This window comes from Triturus cristatus, chromosome 4_1 (assembly GCF_964204655.1).
Source record: "Triturus cristatus chromosome 4_1, aTriCri1.1, whole genome shotgun sequence".
In the NCBI taxonomy this organism is placed as follows: domain Eukaryota; kingdom Metazoa; phylum Chordata; class Amphibia; order Caudata; family Salamandridae; genus Triturus; species Triturus cristatus.
Genome location: NC_140585.1, coordinates 295,140,307 through 295,158,613, shown reverse-complemented (window position 1 = coordinate 295,158,613; position 18,307 = coordinate 295,140,307). Strand labels below are relative to the sequence as shown.

General features: G+C 44.7%; 5 non-coding genes across 5 annotated transcripts; all 5 read right to left on the bottom strand.

The window, feature by feature from the left end:
• Positions 1 to 2,043: 2,043 nt before the first annotated feature.
• Positions 2,044 to 2,343, bottom strand: LOC146854686 (signal recognition particle RNA). Its single transcript, XR_014981630.1, has one exon.
• A 3,406-nt stretch (positions 2,344 to 5,749) lies between these two features.
• Positions 5,750 to 6,049, bottom strand: LOC146854685 (signal recognition particle RNA). The gene has a single exon (XR_014959196.1).
• A 3,407-nt stretch (positions 6,050 to 9,456) lies between these two features.
• On the bottom strand, positions 9,457 to 9,756 carry LOC146854684 (signal recognition particle RNA). The gene has a single exon (XR_014981597.1).
• Positions 9,757 to 13,163: 3,407 nt separating this feature from the next.
• Positions 13,164 to 13,463, bottom strand: LOC146854683 (signal recognition particle RNA). Its single transcript, XR_014959251.1, has one exon.
• A 3,407-nt stretch (positions 13,464 to 16,870) lies between these two features.
• LOC146854682 (signal recognition particle RNA) lies at positions 16,871 to 17,171 on the bottom strand. Its single transcript, XR_014981739.1, has one exon.
• Between the last annotated feature and the right edge of the window lie 1,136 nt (positions 17,172 to 18,307).

The window sequence follows — 18,307 nt, the reverse complement described above, 5'->3', positions numbered from 1 at the left end:
GGCAACAACATTTTAAACACAATAATGCATTGAGCTCAATGGAAGTTTCAAGTTATTTGCAACAGATTACTTTTAGGATTACTTTTGGATTTCCAGGACTGGATCCTAGATTCAGTCCTGGGTCAGTACTTGGAATCAAGTGATAAAAGTCGACTTAATTACTGTGATGATTTTTAGACAATATTTTGCTATTTTAAAAGTTGACAGAAAATATTTCATAGAAAACAGTCTAAGATTCCCTATGGCAGAAAATTCAAGTTGCAGGTATAGTATGTTCTCGTTACTTTTGTAATCCAGTACTGGGTGCCTAGACTCAGTACTGGGACCTTTATCCAAAACAGGTAAGTAATTACGTTTTCAGAAATTATACGATTTTTAAAGAATATTTAAAGTTTGCAGAAATTGACACTTAGAAGAAATTTCACAGAAAAACAGTCAATGATTTCCTATGGGAGAAAATTGGGTTACTGGTAAGTACAGTTGTAAGTATTTTTCAGAGTCAGTGCTGGGCACCAAGATCCAGCACTGGGAGCTCACCTAATAGCAGGTGAGTATTTTCGTTTTCGTTACTCGGCTGATTTTTGGTGAATATTTTAAGTTTTGAAAAGTCCACACTTGGAAGAAATTTCAGGAAAAACCAGTCAATGTTACCCTATGGAGAAGATTGAGTTATCGGTTTAAAGGTAAGTATTCGACTGGCAGAGTTAAGGTTCTGGGCATAGACTCAGGCGTCTCCCAGGGTCAGGTAGGTACAGTTGGTTCACCCTCAGCGGCACAAGGGCGGCCGGGTGCAGAGAGAGTTAGGCCCAATGTTATCCTATGAGAGGTAGGGGGGTCTTGGTTGGTGGCTGCTGACTAGCAGGCCACGTGGCTGTGGGAGCTGGGCTCCTGGTCACTTATCCAGGGCAAGTGGGGAAGTAGATAGATGTAGAGGTTGCACTGCCAGGGCCACTCGGACGGCTGGGTGCAGGGTGCTTTTGAGCATTCGGGCGCTCAATTGATTTGAATGTGAAATCTCTGGTTTAGAAAAAGACTGCAAGCTCGGGGACGAAGATTCTTCAGGTGCCACCACCACTTCGAGAGGTAAGTTGGGTAGTTGGAGGATAGGTAGGTACCCAGGGATTGGGCACAGGGGGCCGCGGAGCGCCGGGTGCAGGGGTACCTTTTGGTGTTGGGAAATCTTACCCTCTGTTGATCGCGGTTGGGGGGGCACCTGGTTCTGAGGCTGCAGGCTTCTTCAGGAGTGTCGAGGGAGGTCCTTGGGTGCCAGACTCGGGGTCACAGTCGCCGTGGGGTCGTCCTTGTGGTCTTTGTTCACTCTGGCACAGGCCAGGCTTGGTGGGTGCAGAGTGTGAAGGGTTCACGGTTCCGGGCTGCTGCCAGGGATTAGAAGTAGATTTGAGTAGAGCCTCTACTCATGGGAGTCCCAGGGGTTTAGAGTCAAAAGGTAGCCAGGTCCTCCAGGGTTTGTGAGGTTGCTGGCCACAAGAGATGCCGGGTTGGAGCAGGAGCAGGTTCGAGGGTCGACAGGCCAGAGGCTCCAACGTTTGGGAGTTGCACAGCCCTCAGTCTTTTCATGTTTCGCTCAAAGAGTGAAGGGCCCTGTAATTTCTCCTTCTCATTCACATATGAAAAGAATGAGGGCTAATCAAAAAATGAATTAGAGCTGGACGTAGAAATGCAGCAGAAGGGCCAGCAAGCGCATTTCTAAGTTGCTCTATGAAGGATGCTTTTGTACTTGACAGATCAGTTTAATCCTACAGGTGCTCTAAAAGGAAGAATGCATTTGAGTCATCCTTGCTGAAAATCACACAGCCATTTATTCTAGGTTGCACTGAGTTTTCAGTCCTCTCCGCCTGCTAGCTTGTTGTTGCAATATGTCTCAATTCTGGAGAATTGTCTGCTATGCTGAAATGCGTGGCCCAGTTCAAATGTTCATCATATTTCCTGGAAAAATATCAAAAGGAAAACAAAGATTTGGTTTTGGGAAAATAATTTATTACACCTTGTAAAAATCAAAACTTTCACATTTGAGTCAAAATAGACAGGCTAGGTCTCACTATTTTGCTCAGGCTGTTTTACACGTACTGCTCACAGGTGCTGTCCTGCTACCAATGGGCATGGAAGCTTTGGCCTGCTCTGTTTCCAGCCTGGGTTGGTGCACCTCTCGTTACACAACCTGAAATTCTAGAGCTCCCTCTAGAACACCATATTGATGCCCAATGCAGCATGGACACCTGATCAACACAGCTGAGTGCAGCCCAGAACCCCTGAGCTCAAGCAATCCACAAGCCTCTGCCTCCCAAGTACCTAGGACAACAGGCACACGCCACCTTGCCCGGCAAACACTGCAGCTGTCCTAATGATGAAATGCATTCCATAAGTAAGGATAATGATAAAGTAAGGTGGAATGAATTGATGGTTTACCAACCATGTTTCAAGAAAATCAATTTCACTATCCTTCAAAGAAAGGAAAGAAATGTCTTATCAAGAAGCAGTGTGAATATGGGAAGGGCCTTTAAAAAAGATGTGGAGTTTCCTAAAGTAAAAAAGAGGGTTGAACTGATTGAAGGGAGAGAGGAAGTAGGGTCGGAAAGATTGTGACGGGGAAGTGAATACAACATAAATACTAGTATTTAGAGAGTGAGAGAGAGGTAGAGGGACAGAAGGGAAAGGAGAGTGAGAGTGAGAGAGAAGAGCCAGGTTAGGGCTGAGTTTCTCTTTATCTGCCAGTGACTCCCTGTAGAAGCTTGCCGGCACAATTTAGGCTGTCCTGTAGGCATCCCTTGTTATGCCGAGCCAGCCAATATTGAGAAAAATAGCATGGGTCACAATGATGGAACTCGTCTGCAACATCAGAAGTTTTAAAGTAGTATGGAGTGGGAGGGCTAGAAGAGTTACCATAAAGAATGAATACACGTCATTCTGTTCTCTAGCCTCAACAGCTGCAAGAGAGGAACTCCTGCTGGCCAAGAAGACCAATGTCAGTTCAGCTTGAACAAGTGAAAGCATGCCTGATTCTGCAAAGGTATGAGATTACACTTTTGCGTCAGAGGTGGTCAGGGGCTATTGCACATTAGGAAACCGTTTATTGAGGTCCAGTTGGATTACTCTATCTTCTTCCACCTCAAAATCAGCTGCTCATGCAGTGTTCTATACCGATGAGCTATTTTGGTCCTCCCTGCCCCTTCCAGCTAGTGGGTCCCCTGACTAGGGAAAGTGATTCGAACAGATTTGCATATCTTTTCATAGGAGACTTCTTTACTTATTTTATACTGTGCCAAATCAAGGTAGATTGAGTAATGATCTTGACAGACCTATATTGGAGAACTGCAGTGTGAGAAAGTGGCTCTGTATATACTGTTCCCAAATAAGTACAGGGTGTACAGAGTCCACAGTCCCCAGAGGTTTGGCAGAGGCTAAAGTTAGATATAACCTTACTCTCTAAAGTGGTAGCTTGGTCGAGCAGTAAGGCAGTATCAGAGGACAGTGTAAAGCATTTGTTGCACACACTCAGTCAGCAAATGGTCTCACACACTCAATAACTGAACTCTAAGCCAATGGTTTATCTACAAAAAATATATGCTTGTTTTATTTTAGAACCAACAATAGGTATTAAAATATACTTTCTCAGAATGAGATGCTTTATATAAATAATTTTGCAATATGCAATTGACTTTTGTAGAAAGTTACAAGTGGTTGCAATAGGCAACAACATTTTAAACACAATAATGCATTGAGCTCAATGGAAGTTTCAAGTTATTTGCAACAGATTACTTTTAGGATTACTTTTGGATTTCCAGGACTGGATCCTAGATTCAGTCCTGGGTCAGTACTTGGAATCAAGTGATAAAAGTCGACTTAATTACTGTGATGATTTTTAGACAATATTTAGCTATTTTAAAAGTTGACAGAAAATATTTCATAGAAAACAGTCTAAGATTCCCTATGGCAGAAAATTCAAGTTGCAGGTATAGTATGTTCTCGTTACTTTTGTAATCCAGTACTGGGTGCCTAGACTCAGTACTGGGACCTTTATCCAAAACAGGTAAGTAATTACGTTTTCAGAAATTATACGATTTTTAAAGAATATTTAAAGTTTGCAGAAATTGACACTTAGAAGAAATTTCACAGAAAAACAGTCAATGATTTCCTATGGGAGAAAATTGGGTTACTGGTAAGTACAGTTGTAAGTATTTTTCAGAGTCAGTGCTGGGCACCAAGATCCAGCACTGGGAGCTCACCTAATAGCAGGTGAGTATTTTCGTTTTCGTTACTCGGCTGGTTTTTGGTGAATATTTTAAGTTTTGAAAAGTCCACACTTGGAAGAAATTTCAGGAAAACCAGTCAATGTTACCCTATGGAGAAGATTGAGTTATCGGTTTAAAGGTAAGTACTCGACTGGCAGAGTTAAGGTTCTGGGCATAGACTCAGGCGTCTCCCAGGGTCACGTAGGTACAGTTGGTTCACCCTCAGCGGCACAAGGGCGGCCGGGTGCAGAGAGAGTTAGGCCCAATGTTATCCTATGAGAGGTAGGGGGGTCTTGGTTGGTGGCTGCTGACTAGCAGGCCACGTGGCTGTGGGAGCTGGGCTCCTGGTCACTTATCCAGGGCAAGTGGGGAAGTAGATAGATGTAGAGGTTGCACTGCCAGGGCCACTCGGACGGCTGGGTGCAGGGTGCTTTTGAGCATTCGGGCGCTCAATTGATTTGAATGTGAAATCTCTGGTTTAGAAAAAGACTGCAAGCTCGGGGACGAAGATTCTTCAGGTGCCACCACCACTTCGAGAGGTAAGTTGGGTAGTTGGAGGATAGGTAGGTACCCCGGGATTGGGCACAGGGGGCCGCGGAGCGCCGGGTGCAGGGGTACCTTTTGGTGTCGGGAAATCTTACCCTCTGTTGATCGCGGTTGGGGGGGCACCTGGTTCTGAGGCTGCAGGCTTCTTCAGGAGTGTCGAGGGAGGTCCTTGGGTGCCGGACTCGGGGTCACAGTCGCCGTGGGGTCGTCCTTGTGGTCTTTTTTCACTCTGGCACAGGCCAGGCTTGGTGGGTGCAGAGTGTGAAGGGTTCACGGTTCCGGGCTGCTGCCAGGGATTAGAAGTAGATTTGAGTAGAGCCTCTACTCATGGGAGTCCCAGGGGTTTAGAGTCAAAAGGTAGCCAGGTCCTCCAGGGTTTGTGAGGTTGCTGGCCACAAGAGATGCCGGGTTGGAGCAGGAGCAGGTTCGAGGGTCGACAGGCCAGAGGCTCCAACGTTTGGGAGTTGCACAGCCCTCAGTCTTTTCATATTTCGCTCAAAGAGTGAAGGGCCCTGTAATTTCTCCTTCTCATTCACATATGAAAAGAATGAGGGCTAATCAAAAAATGAATTAGAGCTGGACGTAGAAATGCAGCAGAAGGGCCAGCAAGCGCATTTCTAAGTTGCTCTATGAAGGATGCTTTTGTACTTGACAGATCAGTTTAATCCTACAGGTGCTCTAAAAGGAAGAATGCATTTGAGTCATCCTTGCTGAAAATCACACAGCCATTTATTCTAGGTTGCACTGAGTTTTCAGTCCTCTCCGCCTGCTAGCTTGTTGTTGCAATATGTCTCAATTCTGGAGAATTGTCTGCTATGCTGAAATGCGTGGCCCAGTTCAAATGTTCATCATATTTCCTGGAAAAATATCAAAAGGAAAACAAAGATTTGGTTTTGGGAAAATAATTTATTACACCTTGTAAAAATCAAAACTTTCACATTTGAGTCAAAAAAGAGAGGCTAGGTCTCACTATTTTGCTCAGGCTGTTTTATACGTACTGCTCACAGGTGCTGTCCTGCTACCAATGGGCATGGAAGCTTTGACCTGCTCTGTTTCCAGCCTGGGTCGGTGCACCTCTCGTTACACAACCTGAAATTCTAGAGCTCCCTCTAGAACACCATATTGATGCCCAATGCAGCATGGACACCTGATTAACACAGCTGAGTGCAGCCCAGAACCCCTGAGCTCAAGCAATCCACAAGCCTCTGCCTCCCAAGTACCTAGGACAACAGGCACACGCCACCTTGCCCGGCAAACACTGCAGCTGTCCTAATGATGAAATGCATTCCATAAGTAAGGATAATGATAAAGTAAGGTGGAATGAATTGATGGTTTACCAACCATGTTTCAAGAAAATCAATTTCACTATCCTTCAAAGAAAGGAAAGAAATGTCTTATCAAGAAGCAGTGTGAATATGGGAAGGGCCTTTAAAAAAGATGTGGAGTTTCCTAAAGTAAAAAAGAGGGTTGAACTGATTGAAGGGAGAGAGGAAGTAGGGTCGGAAAGATTGTGACGGGGAAGTGAATACAACATAAATACTAGTATTTAGAGAGTGAGAGAGAGGTAGAGGGACAGAAGGGAAAGGAGAGTGAGAGTGAGAGAGAAGAGCCAGGTTAGGGCTGAGTTTCTCTTTATCTGCCAGTGACTCCCTGTAGAAGCTTGCCGGCACAATTTAGGCTGTCCTGTAGGCATCCCTTGTTATGCCGAGCCAGCCAATATTGAGAAAAATAGCATGGGTCACAATGATGGAACTCGTCTGCAACATCAGAAGTTTTAAAGTAGTATGGAGTGGGAGGGCTAGAAGAGTTACCATAAAGAATGAATACACGTCATTCTGTTCTCTAGCCTCAACAGCTGCAAGAGAGGAACTCCTGCTGGCCAAGAAGACCAATGTCAGTTCAGCTTGAACAAGTGAAAGCATGCCTGATTCTGCAAAGGTATGAGATTACACTTTTGCGTCAGAGGTGGTCAGGGGCTATTGCACATTAGGAAACCGTTTATTGAGGTCCAGATGGATTACTCTATCTTCTACCACCTCAAAATCAGCTGCTCATGCAGTGTTCTATACCGATGAGCTATTTTGGTCCTCCCTGCCCCTTCCAGCTAGTGGGTCCCCTGACTAGGGAAAGTGATTCGAACAGATTTGCATATCTTTTCATAGGAGACTTCTTGACTTATTTTATACTGTGCCAAATCAAGGTAGATTGAGTAATGATCTTGACAGACCTATATTGGAGAACTGCAGTGTGAGAAAGTGGCTCTGTATATACTGTTCCCAAATAGGTACAGGGTGTACAGAGTCCACAGTCCCCAGAGGTTTGGCAGAGGCTAAAGTTAGATATAACCTTACTCTCTAAAGTGGTAGCTTGGTCGAGCAGTAAGGCAGTATCAGAGGACAGTGTAAAGCATTTGTTGCACACACTCAGTCGGCAAATGGTCTCACACACTCAATAACTGAACTCTAGGCCTATGGTTTATCTACAAAAAATATATGCTTGTTTTATTTTAGAACCAACAATAGGTATTAAAATATACTTTCTCAGAATGAGATGCTTTATATAAATACTTTTGCAATATGCAATTGACTTTTGTAGAAAGTTACAAGTGGTTGCAATAGGCAACAACATTTTAAACACAATAATGCATTGAGCTCAATGGAAGTTTCAAGTTATTTGCAACAGATTACTTTTAGGATTACTATTGGATTTCCAGGACTGGATCCTAGATTAAGTCCTGGGTCAGTACTTGGAATCAAGTGATAAAAGTCGACTTAATTACTGTGATGATTTTTAGACAATATTTTGCTATTTTAAAAGTTGACAGAAAATATTTAATAGAAAACAGTCTAAGATTCCCTATGGCAGAAAATTCAAGTTGCAGGTATAGTATGTTCTCGTTACTTTTGTAATCCAGTACTGGGTGCCTAGACTCAGTACTGGGACCTTTATCCAAAACAGGTAAGTAATTACGTTTTCAGAAATTATACGATTTTTAAAGAATATTTAAAGTTTGCAGAAATTGACACTTAGAAGAAATTTCACAGAAAAACAGTCAATGATTTCCTATGGGAGAAAATTGGGTTACTGGTAAGTACAGTTGTAAGTATTTTTCAGAGTCAGTGCTGGGCACCAAGATCCAGCACTGGGAGCTCACCTAATAGCAGGTGAGTATTTTCGTTTTCGTTACTCGGCTGATTTTTGGTGAATATTTTAAGTTTTGAAAAGTCCACACTTGGAAGAAATTTCAGGAAAAACCAGTCAATGTTACCCTATGGAGAAGATTGAGTTATCGGTTTAAAGGTAAGTACTCGACTGGCAGAGTTAAGGTTCTGGGCATAGACTCAGGCATCTCCCAGGGTCAGGTAGGTACAGTTGGTTCACCCTCAGCGGCACAAGGGCGGCCGGGTGCAGAGAGAGTTAGGCCCAATGTTATCCTATGAGAGGTAGGGGGGCCTTGGTTGGTGGCTGCTGACTAGCAGGCCACGTGGCTGTGGGAGCTGGGCTCCTGGTCACTTTTCCAGGGCAAGTGGGGAAGTAGATAGATGTAGAGGTTGCACTGCCAGGGCCACTCGGACGGCTGGGTGCAGGATGCTTTTGAGCATTCGGGCGCTCAATTGATTTGAATGGGAAATCTCTGGTTTAGAAAAAGACTGCAAGCTCGGGGACGAAGATTCTTCAGGTGCCACCACCACTTCGAGAGGTAAGTTGGGTAGTTGGAGGATAGGTAGGTACCCCGGGATTGGGCACAGGGGGCCGCGGAGCGCCGGGTGCAGGGGTACCTTTTGGTGTCGGGAAATCTTACCCTCTGTTGATCGCGGTTGAGGGGGCACCTGGTTCTGAGGCTGCAGGCTTCTTCAGGAGTGTCGAGGGAGGTCCTTGGGTGCCGGACTCGGGGTCACAGTCGCCGTGGGGTCGTCCTTGTGGTCTTTGTTCACTCTGGCACAGGCCAGGCTTGGTGGGTGCAGAGTGTGAAGGGTTCGCGGTTCCGGGCTGCTGCCAGGGATTAGAAGTAGATTTGAGTAGAGCCTCTACTCATGGGAGTCCCAGGGGTTTAGAGTCAAAAGGTAGCCAGGTCCTCCAGGGTTTGTGAGGTTGCTGGCCACAAGAGATGCCGGGTTGGAGCAGGAGCAGGTTCGAGGGTCGACAGGCCAGAGGCTCCAACGTTTGGGAGTTGCACAGCCCTCAGTCTTTTCATGTTTCGCTCAAAGAGTGAAGGGCCCTGTAATTTCTTCTTCTCATTCACATATGAAAAGAATGAGGGCTAATCAAAAAATGAATTAGAGCTGGACGTAGAAATGCAGCAGAAGGGCCAGCAAGCGCATTTCTAAGTTGCTCTATGAAGGATGCTTTTGTACTTGACAGATCAGTTTAATCCTACAGGTGCTCTAAAAGGAAGAATGCATTTGAGTCATCCTTGCTGAAAATCACACAGCCATTTATTCTAGGTTGCACTGAGTTTTCAGTCCTCTCCGCCTGCTAGCTTGTTGTTGCAATATGTCTCAATTCTGGAGAATTGTCTGCTATGCTGAAATGCGTGGCCCAGTTCAAATGTTCATCATATTTCCTGGAAAAATATCAAAAGGAAAACAAAGATTTGGTTTTGGGAAAATAATTTATTACACCTTGTAAAAATCAAAACTTTCACATTTGAGTCAAAAAAGAGAGGCTAGGTCTCACTATTTTGCTCAGGCTGTTTTACATGTACTGCTCACAGGTGCTGTCCTGCTACCAATGGGCATGGAAGCTTTGGCCTGCTCTGTTTCCAGCCTGGGTTGGTGCACCTCTCGTTACACAACCTGAAATTCTAGAGCTCCCTCTAGAACACCATATTGATGCCCAATGCAGCATGGACACCTGATCAACACAGCTGAGTGCAGCCCAGAACCCCTGAGCTCAAGCAATCCACAAGCCTCTGCCTCCCAAGTAACTAGGACAACAGGCACACGCCACCTTGCCCGGCAAACACTGCAGCTGTCCTAATGATGAAATGCATTCCATAAGTAAGGATAATGATAAAGTAAGGTGGAATGAATTGATGGTTTACCAACCATGTTTCAAGAAAATCAATTTCACTATCCTTCAAAGAAAGGAAAAAAATGTCTTATCAAGAAGCAGTGTGAATATGGGAAGGGCCTTTAAAAAAGATGTGGAGTTTCCTAAAGAAAAAAAGAGGGTTGAACTGATTGAAGGGAGAGAGGAAGTAGGGTCGGAAAGATTGTGACGGGTAAGTGAATACAACATAAATACTAGTATTTAGAGAGTGAGAGACAGGTAGAGGGACAGGAGGGAAAGGAGAGTGAGAGTGAGAGAGAAGAGCCAGGTTAGGGCTGAGTTTCTCTTTATCTGCCAGTGACTCCCTGTAGAAGCTTGCCGGCACAATTTAGGCTGTCCTGTAGGCATCCCTTGTTATGCCGAGCCAGCCAATATTGAGAAAAATAGCATGGGTCACAATGATGGAACTCGTCTGCAACATCGGAAGTTTTAAAGTAGTATGGAGTGGGAGGGCTAGAAGAGTTACCATAAAGAATGAATACACGTCATTCTGTTCTCTAGCCTCAACAGCTGCAAGAGAGGAACTCCTGCTGGCCAAGAAGACCAATATCAGTTCAGCTTGAACAGGTGAAAGCATGCCTGATTCTGTAAAGGTATGAGATTACACTTTTGCGTCAGAGGTGGTCAGGGGCTATTGCACATTAGGAAACCGTTTATTGAGGTCCAGTTGGATTACTCTATCTTCTACCACCTCAAAATCAGCTGCTCATGCAATGTTCTATACCGATGAGCTATTTTGGTCCTCCCTGCCCCTTCCAGCTAGTGGGTCCCCTGACTAGGGAAAGTGATTCGAACAGATGTGCATATCTTTTCATAGGAGACTTCTTGACTTATTTTATACTGTGCCAAATCAAGGTAGATTGAGTAATGATCTTGACAGACCTATATTGGAGAACTGCAGTGTGAGAAAGTGGCTCTGTATATACTGTTCCCAAATAGGTACAGGGTGTACAGAGTCCACAGTCCCCAGAGGTTTGGCAGAGGCTAAAGTTAGATATAACCTTACTCTCTAAAGTGGTAGCTTGGTCGAGCAGTAAGGCAGTATCAGAGGACAGTGTAAAGCATTTGTTGCACACACTCAGTCAGCAAATGGTCTCACACACTCAATAACTGAACTCTAGGCCAATGGTTTATCTACAAAAAAATATATGCTTGTTTTATTTTAGAACCAACAATAGGTATTAAAATATACTTTCTCAGAATGAGATGCTTTATATAAATACTTTTGCAACATGCAATTGAGTTTTGTAGAAAGTTACAAGTGGTTGCAATAGGCAACAACATTTTAAACACAATAATGCATTGAGCTCAATGGAAGTTTCAAGTTATTTGCAACAGATTACTTTTAGGATTACTTTTGGATTTCCAGGACTGGATCCTAGATTCAGTCCTGGGTCAGTACTTGGAATCAAGTGATAAAAGTCGACTTAATTACTGTGATGATTTTTAGACAATATTTTGCGATTTTAAAAGTTGACAGAAAATATTTAATAGAAAACAGTCTAAGATTCCCTATGGCAGAAAATTCAAGTTGCAGGTATAGTATGTTCTCGTTACTTTTGTAATCCAGTACTGGGTGCCTAGACTCAGTACTGGGACCTTTATCCAAAACAGGTAAGTAATTACGTTTTCAGAAATTATACGATTTTTAAAGAATATTTAAAGTTTGCAGAAATTGACACTTAGAAGAAATTTCACAGAAAAACAGTCAATGATTTCCTATGGGAGAAAATTGGGTTACTGGTAAGTACAGTTGTAAGTATTTTTCAGAGTCAGTGCTGGGCACCAAGATCCAGCACTGGGAGCTCACCTAATAGCAGGTGAGTATTTTCGTTTTCGTTACTCGGCTGGTTTTTGGTGAATATTTTAAGTTTTGAAAAGTCCACACTTGGAAGAAATTTCAGGAAAACCAGTCAATGTTACCCTATGGAGAAGATTGAGTTATCGGTTTAAAGGTAAGTACTCGACTGGCAGAGTTAAGGTTCTGGGCATAGACTCAGGCGTCTCCCAGGGTCACGTAGGTACAGTTGGTTCACCCTCAGCGGCACAAGGGCGGCCGGGTGCAGAGAGAGTTAGGCCCAATGTTATCCTATGAGAGGTAGGGGGGTCTTGGTTGGTGGCTGCTGACTAGCAGGCCACGTGGCTGTGGGAGCTGGGCTCCTGGTCACTTATCCAGGGCAAGTGGGGAAGTAGATAGATGTAGAGGTTGCACTGCCAGGGCCACTCGGACGGCTGGGTGCAGGGTGCTTTTGAGCATTCGGGCGCTCAATTGATTTGAATGTGAAATCTCTGGTTTAGAAAAAGACTGCAAGCTCGGGGACGAAGATTCTTCAGGTGCCACCACCACTTCGAGAGGTAAGTTGGGTAGTTGGAGGATAGGTAGGTACCCCGGGATTGGGCACAGGGGGCCGCGGAGCGCCGGGTGCAGGGGTACCTTTTGGTGTCGGGAAATCTTACCCTCTGTTGATCGCGGTTGGGGGGGCACCTGGTTCTGAGGCTGCAGGCTTCTTCAGGAGTGTCGAGGGAGGTCCTTGGGTGCCGGACTCGGGGTCACAGTCGCCGTGGGGTCGTCCTTGTGGTCTTTGTTCACTCTGGCACAGGCCAGGCTTGGTGGGTGCAGAGTGTGAAGGGTTCACGGTTCCGGGCTGCTGCCAGGGATTAGAAGTAGATTTGAGTAGAGCCTCTACTCATGGGAGTCCCAGGGGTTTAGAGTCAAAAGGTAGCCAGGTCCTCCAGGGTTTGTGAGGTTGCTGGCCACAAGAGATGCCGGGTTGGAGCAGGAGCAGGTTCGAGGGTCGACAGGCCAGAGGCTCCAACGTTTGGGAGTTGCACAGCCCTCAGTCTTTTCATATTTCGCTCAAAGAGTGAAGGGCCCTGTAATTTCTCCTTCTCATTCACATATGAAAAGAATGAGGGCTAATCAAAAAATGAATTAGAGCTGGACGTAGAAATGCAGCAGAAGGGCCAGCAAGCGCATTTCTAAGTTGCTCTATGAAGGATGCTTTTGTACTTGACAGATCAGTTTAATCCTACAGGTGCTCTAAAAGGAAGAATGCATTTGAGTCATCCTTGCTGAAAATCACACAGCCATTTATTCTAGGTTGCACTGAGTTTTCAGTCCTCTCCGCCTGCTAGCTTGTTGTTGCAATATGTCTCAATTCTGGAGAATTGTCTGCTATGCTGAAATGCGTGGCCCAGTTCAAATGTTCATCATATTTCCTGGAAAAATATCAAAAGGAAAACAAAGATTTGGTTTTGGGAAAATAATTTATTACACCTTGTAAAAATCAAAACTTTCACATTTGAGTCAAAAAAGAGAGGCTAGGTCTCACTATTTTGCTCAGGCTGTTTTATACGTACTGCTCACAGGTGCTGTCCTGCTACCAATGGGCATGGAAGCTTTGACCTGCTCTGTTTCCAGCCTGGGTCGGTGCACCTCTCGTTACACAACCTGAAATTCTAGAGCTCCCTCTAGAACACCATATTGATGCCCAATGCAGCATGGACACCTGATTAACACAGCTGAGTGCAGCCCAGAACCCCTGAGCTCAAGCAATCCACAAGCCTCTGCCTCCCAAGTAACTAGGACAACAGGCACACACCACCTTGCCCGGCAAACACTGCAGCTGTCCTAATGATGAAATGCATTCCATAAGTAAGGATAATGATAAAGTAAGGTGGAATGAATTGATGGTTTACCAACCATGTTTCAAGAAAATCAATTTCACTATCCTTCAAAGAAAGGAAAAAAATGTCTTATCAAGAAGCAGTGTGAATATGGGAAGGGCCTTTAAAAAAGATGTGGAGTTTCCTAAAGTAAAAAAGAGGGTTGAACTGATTGAAGGGAGAGAGGAAGTAGGGTCGGAAAGATTGTGACGGGGAAGTGAATACAACATAAATACTAGTATTTAGAGAGTGAGAGACAGGTAGAGGGACAGAAGGGAAAGGAGAGTGAGAGTGAGAGAGAAGAGCCAGGTTAGGGCTGAGTTTCTCTTTATCTGCCAGTGACTCCCTGTAGAAGCTTGCCGGCACAATTTAGGCTGTCCTGTAGGCATCCCTTGTTATGCCGAGCCAGCCAATATTGAGAAAAATAGCATGGGTCACAATGATGGAACTCGTCTGCAACATCGGAAGTTTTAAAGTAGTATGGAGTGGGAGGGCTAGAAGAGTTACCATAAAGAATGAATACACGTCATTCTGTTCTCTAGCCTCAACAGCTGCAAGAGAGGAACTCCTGCTGGCCAAGAAGACCAATGTCAGTTCAGCTTGAACAGGTGAAAGCATGCCTGATTCTGCAAAGGTATGAGATTACACTTTTGCGTCAGAGGTGGTCAGGGGCTATTGCACATTAGGAAACCGTTTATTGTGGTCCAGTTGGATTACTCTATCTTCTACCACCTCAAAATCAGCTGCTCATGCAGTGTTCTATACCGATGAGCTATTTTGGTCCTCCCTGCCCCTTCCAGCTAGTGGGTCCTCTGACTAGGGAAAGTGATTCGAACAGATTTGCATATCTTTTCATAGGAGACTTCTTTACTTATTTTATACTGTGCCAAATCAAGGTAGATTGAGTAATGATCTTGACAGACCTATATTGGAGAACTGCAGTGTGAGAAAGTGGCTCTGTATATACTGTTCCCAAATAGGTACAGGGTGTACAGAGTCCACAGTCCCCAGAGGTTTGGCAGAGGCTAAAGTTAGATATAACCTTACTCTCTAAAGTGGTAGCTTGGTCGAGCAGTAAGGCAGTATCAGAGGACAGTGTAAAGCATTTCTTGCACACACTCAGTCAGCAAATGGTCTCACACACTCAATAACTGAACTCTAGGCCAATGGTTTATCTACAAAAAATATATGCTTGTTTTATTTTAGAACCAACAATAGGTATTAAAATATACTTTCTCAGAATGAGATGCTTTATATAAATACTTTTGCAATATGCAATTGACTTTTGTAGAAAGTTACAAGTGGTTGCAATAGGCAACAACATTTTAAACACAATAATGCATTGAGCTCAATGGAAGTTTCAAGTTATTTGCAACAGATTACTTTTAGGATTACTTTTGGATTTCCAGGACTGGATCCTAGATTCAGTCCTGGGTCAGTACTTGGAATCAAGTGATAAAAGTCGACTTAATTACTGTGATGATTTTAAGACAATATTTTGCTATTTTAAAAATTGACAGAAAATATTTCATAGAAAACAGTCTAAGATTCCCTATGGCAGAAAATTCAAGTTGCAGGTATAGTATGTTCTCGTTACTTTTGTAATCCAGTACTGGGTGCCTAGACTCAGTACTGGGACCTTTATCCAAAACAGGTAAGTAATTACGTTTTCAGAAATTATACGATTTTTAAAGAATATTTAAAGTTTGCAGAAATTGACACTTAGAAGAAATTTCACAGAAAAACAGTCAATGATTTCCTATGGGAGAGAATTGGGTTACTGGTAAGTACAGTTGTAAGTATTTTTCAGAGTCAGTGCTGGGCACCAAGATCCAGCACTGGGAGCTCACCTAATAGCAGGTGAGTATTTTCGTTTTCGTTACTCGGCTGATTTTTGGTGAATATTTTAAGTTTTGAAAAGTCCACACTTGGAAGAAATTTCAGGAAAAACCAGTCAATGTTACCCTATGGAGAAGATTGAGTTATCGGTTTAAAGGTAAGTACTCGACTGGCAGAGTTAAGGTTCTGGGCATAGACTCAGGCGTCTCCCAGGGTCAGGTAGGTACAGTTGGTTCACCCTCAGCGGCACAAGGGCGGCCGGGTGCAGAGAGAGTTAGGCCCAATGTTATCCTATGAGAGGTAGGGGGGTCTTGGTTGGTGGCTGCTGACTAGCAGGCCACATGGCTGTGGGAGCTGGGCTCCTGGTCACTTATCCAGGGCAAGTGGGGAAGTAGATAGATGTAGAGGTTGCACTGCCAGGGCCACTCGGACGGCTGGGTGCAGGGTGCTTTTGAGCATTCGGGCGCTCAATTGATTTGAATGGGAAATCTCTGGTTTAGAAAAAGACTGCAAGCTCGGGGACGAAGATTCTTCAGGTGCCACCACCACTTCGAGAGGTAAGTTGGGTAGTTGGAGGATAGGTAGGTACCCCGGGATTGGGCACAGGGGGCCGCGGAGCGCCGGGTGCAGGGGTACCTTTTGGTGTCGGGAAATCTTACCCTCTGTTGATCGCGGTTGGGGGGGCACCTGGTTTTGAGGCTGCAGGCTTCTTCAGGAGTATCGAGGGAGGTCCTTGGGTGCCGGACTCGGGGTCACAGTCGCCGTGGGGTCGTCCTTGTGGTCTTTGTTCACTCTGGCACAGGCCAGGCTTGGTGGGTGCAGAGTGTGAAGGGTTCGCGGTTCCGGGCTGCTGCCAGGGATTAGAAGTAGATTTGAGCAGAGCCTCTACTCATGGGAGTCCCAGGGGTTTAGAGTCAAAAGGTAGCCAGGTCCTCCAGGGTTTGTGAGGTTGCTGGCCACAAGAGATGCCGGGTTTGAGCAGGAGCAGGTTCGAGGGTCGACAGGCCAGAGGCTCCAACGTTTGGGAGTTGCACAGCCCTCAGTCTTTTCATATTTCGCTCAAAGAGTGAAGGGCCCTGTAATTTCTCCTTCTCATTCACATATGAAAAGAATGAGGGCTAATCAAAAAATGAATTAGAGCTGGACGTAGAAATGCAGCAGAAGGGCCAGCAAGCGCATTTCTAAGTTGCTCTATGAAGGATGCTTTTGTACTTGACAGATCAGTTTAATCCTACAGGTGCTCTAAAAGGAAGAATGCATTTGAGTCATCCTTGCTGAAAATCACACAGCCATTTATTCTAGGTTGCACTGAGTTTTCAGTCCTCTCCGCCTGCTAGCTTGTTGTTGCAATATGTCTCAATTCTGGAGAATTGTCTGCTATGCTGAAATGCGTGGCCCAGTTCAAATGTTCATCATATTTCCTGGAAAAATATCAAAAGGAAAACAAAGATTTGGTTTTGGGAAAATAATTTATTACACCTTGTAAAAATCAAAACTTTCACATTTGAGTCAAAAAAGAGAGGCTAGGTCTCACTATTTTGCTCAGGCTGTTTTACACGTACTGCTCACAGGTGCTGTCCTGCTACCAATGGGCATGGAAGCATTTGGCCTGCTCTGTTTCCAGCCTGGGTCGGTGCACCTCTCGTTACACAACCTGAAATTCTAGAGCTCCCTCTAGAACACCATATTGATGCCCAATGCAGCATGGACACCTGATTAACACAGCTGAGGGCAGCCCAGAACCCCTGAGCTCAAGCAATCCACAAGCCTCTGCCTCCCAAGTAACTAGGACAATAGGCACACGCCACCTTGCCCGGCAAACACTGCAGCTGTCCTAATGATGAAATGCATTCCATAAGTAAGGATAATGATAAAGTAAGGTGGAATGAATTGATGGTTTACCAACCATGTTTCAAGAAAATCAATTTCACTATCCTTCAAAGAAAGGAAAAAAATGTCTTATCAAGAAGCAGTGTGAATATGGGAAGGGCCTTTAAAAAAGATGTGGAGTTTCCTAAAGTAAAAAAGAGGGTTGAACTGATTGAAGGGAGAGAGGAAGTAGGGTCGGAAAGATTGTGACGGGGAAGTGAATACAACATAAATACTAGTATTTAGAGAGTGAGAGGCAGGTAGAGGGACAGAAGGGAAAGGAGAGTGAGAGTGAGAGAGAAGAGCCAGGTTAGGGCTGAGTTTCTCTTTATCTGCCAGTGACTCCCTGTAGAAGCTTGCCGGCACAATTTAGGCTGTCCTGTAGGCATCCCTTGTTATGCCGAGCCAGCCAATATTGAGAAAAATAGCATGGGTCACAATGATGGAACTCGTCTGCAACATCGGAAGTTTTAAAGTAGTATGGAGTGGGAGGGCTAGAAGAGTTACCATAAAGAATGAATACACGTCATTCTGTTCTCTAGCCTCAACAGCTGCAAGAGAGGAACTCCTGCTGGCCAAGAAGACCAATGTCAGTTCAGCTTGAACAGGTGAAAGCATGCCTGATTCTGCAAAGGTATGAGATTACACTTTTGCGTCAGAGGTGGTCAGGGGCTATTGCACATTAGGAAACCGTTTATTGAGGTCCAGTTGGATTACTCTATCTTCTACCACCTCAAAATCAGCTGCTCATGCAGTGTTCTATACCGATGAGCTATTTTGGTCCTCCCTGCCCCTTCCAGCTAGTGGGTCCCCTGACTAGGGAAAGTGATTCGAACAGATTTGCATATCTTTTCATAGGAGACTTCTTGACTTATTTTATACTGTGCCAAATCAAGGTAGATTGAGTAATGATCTTGACAGACCTATATTGGAGAACTGCAGTGTGAGAAAGTGGCTCTGTATATACTGTTCCCAAATAGGTACAGGGTGTACAGAGTCCACAGTCCCCAGAGGTTTGGCAGAGGCTAAAGTTAGATATAACCTTACTCTCTAAAGTGGTAGCTTGGTCGAGCAGTAAGGCAGTA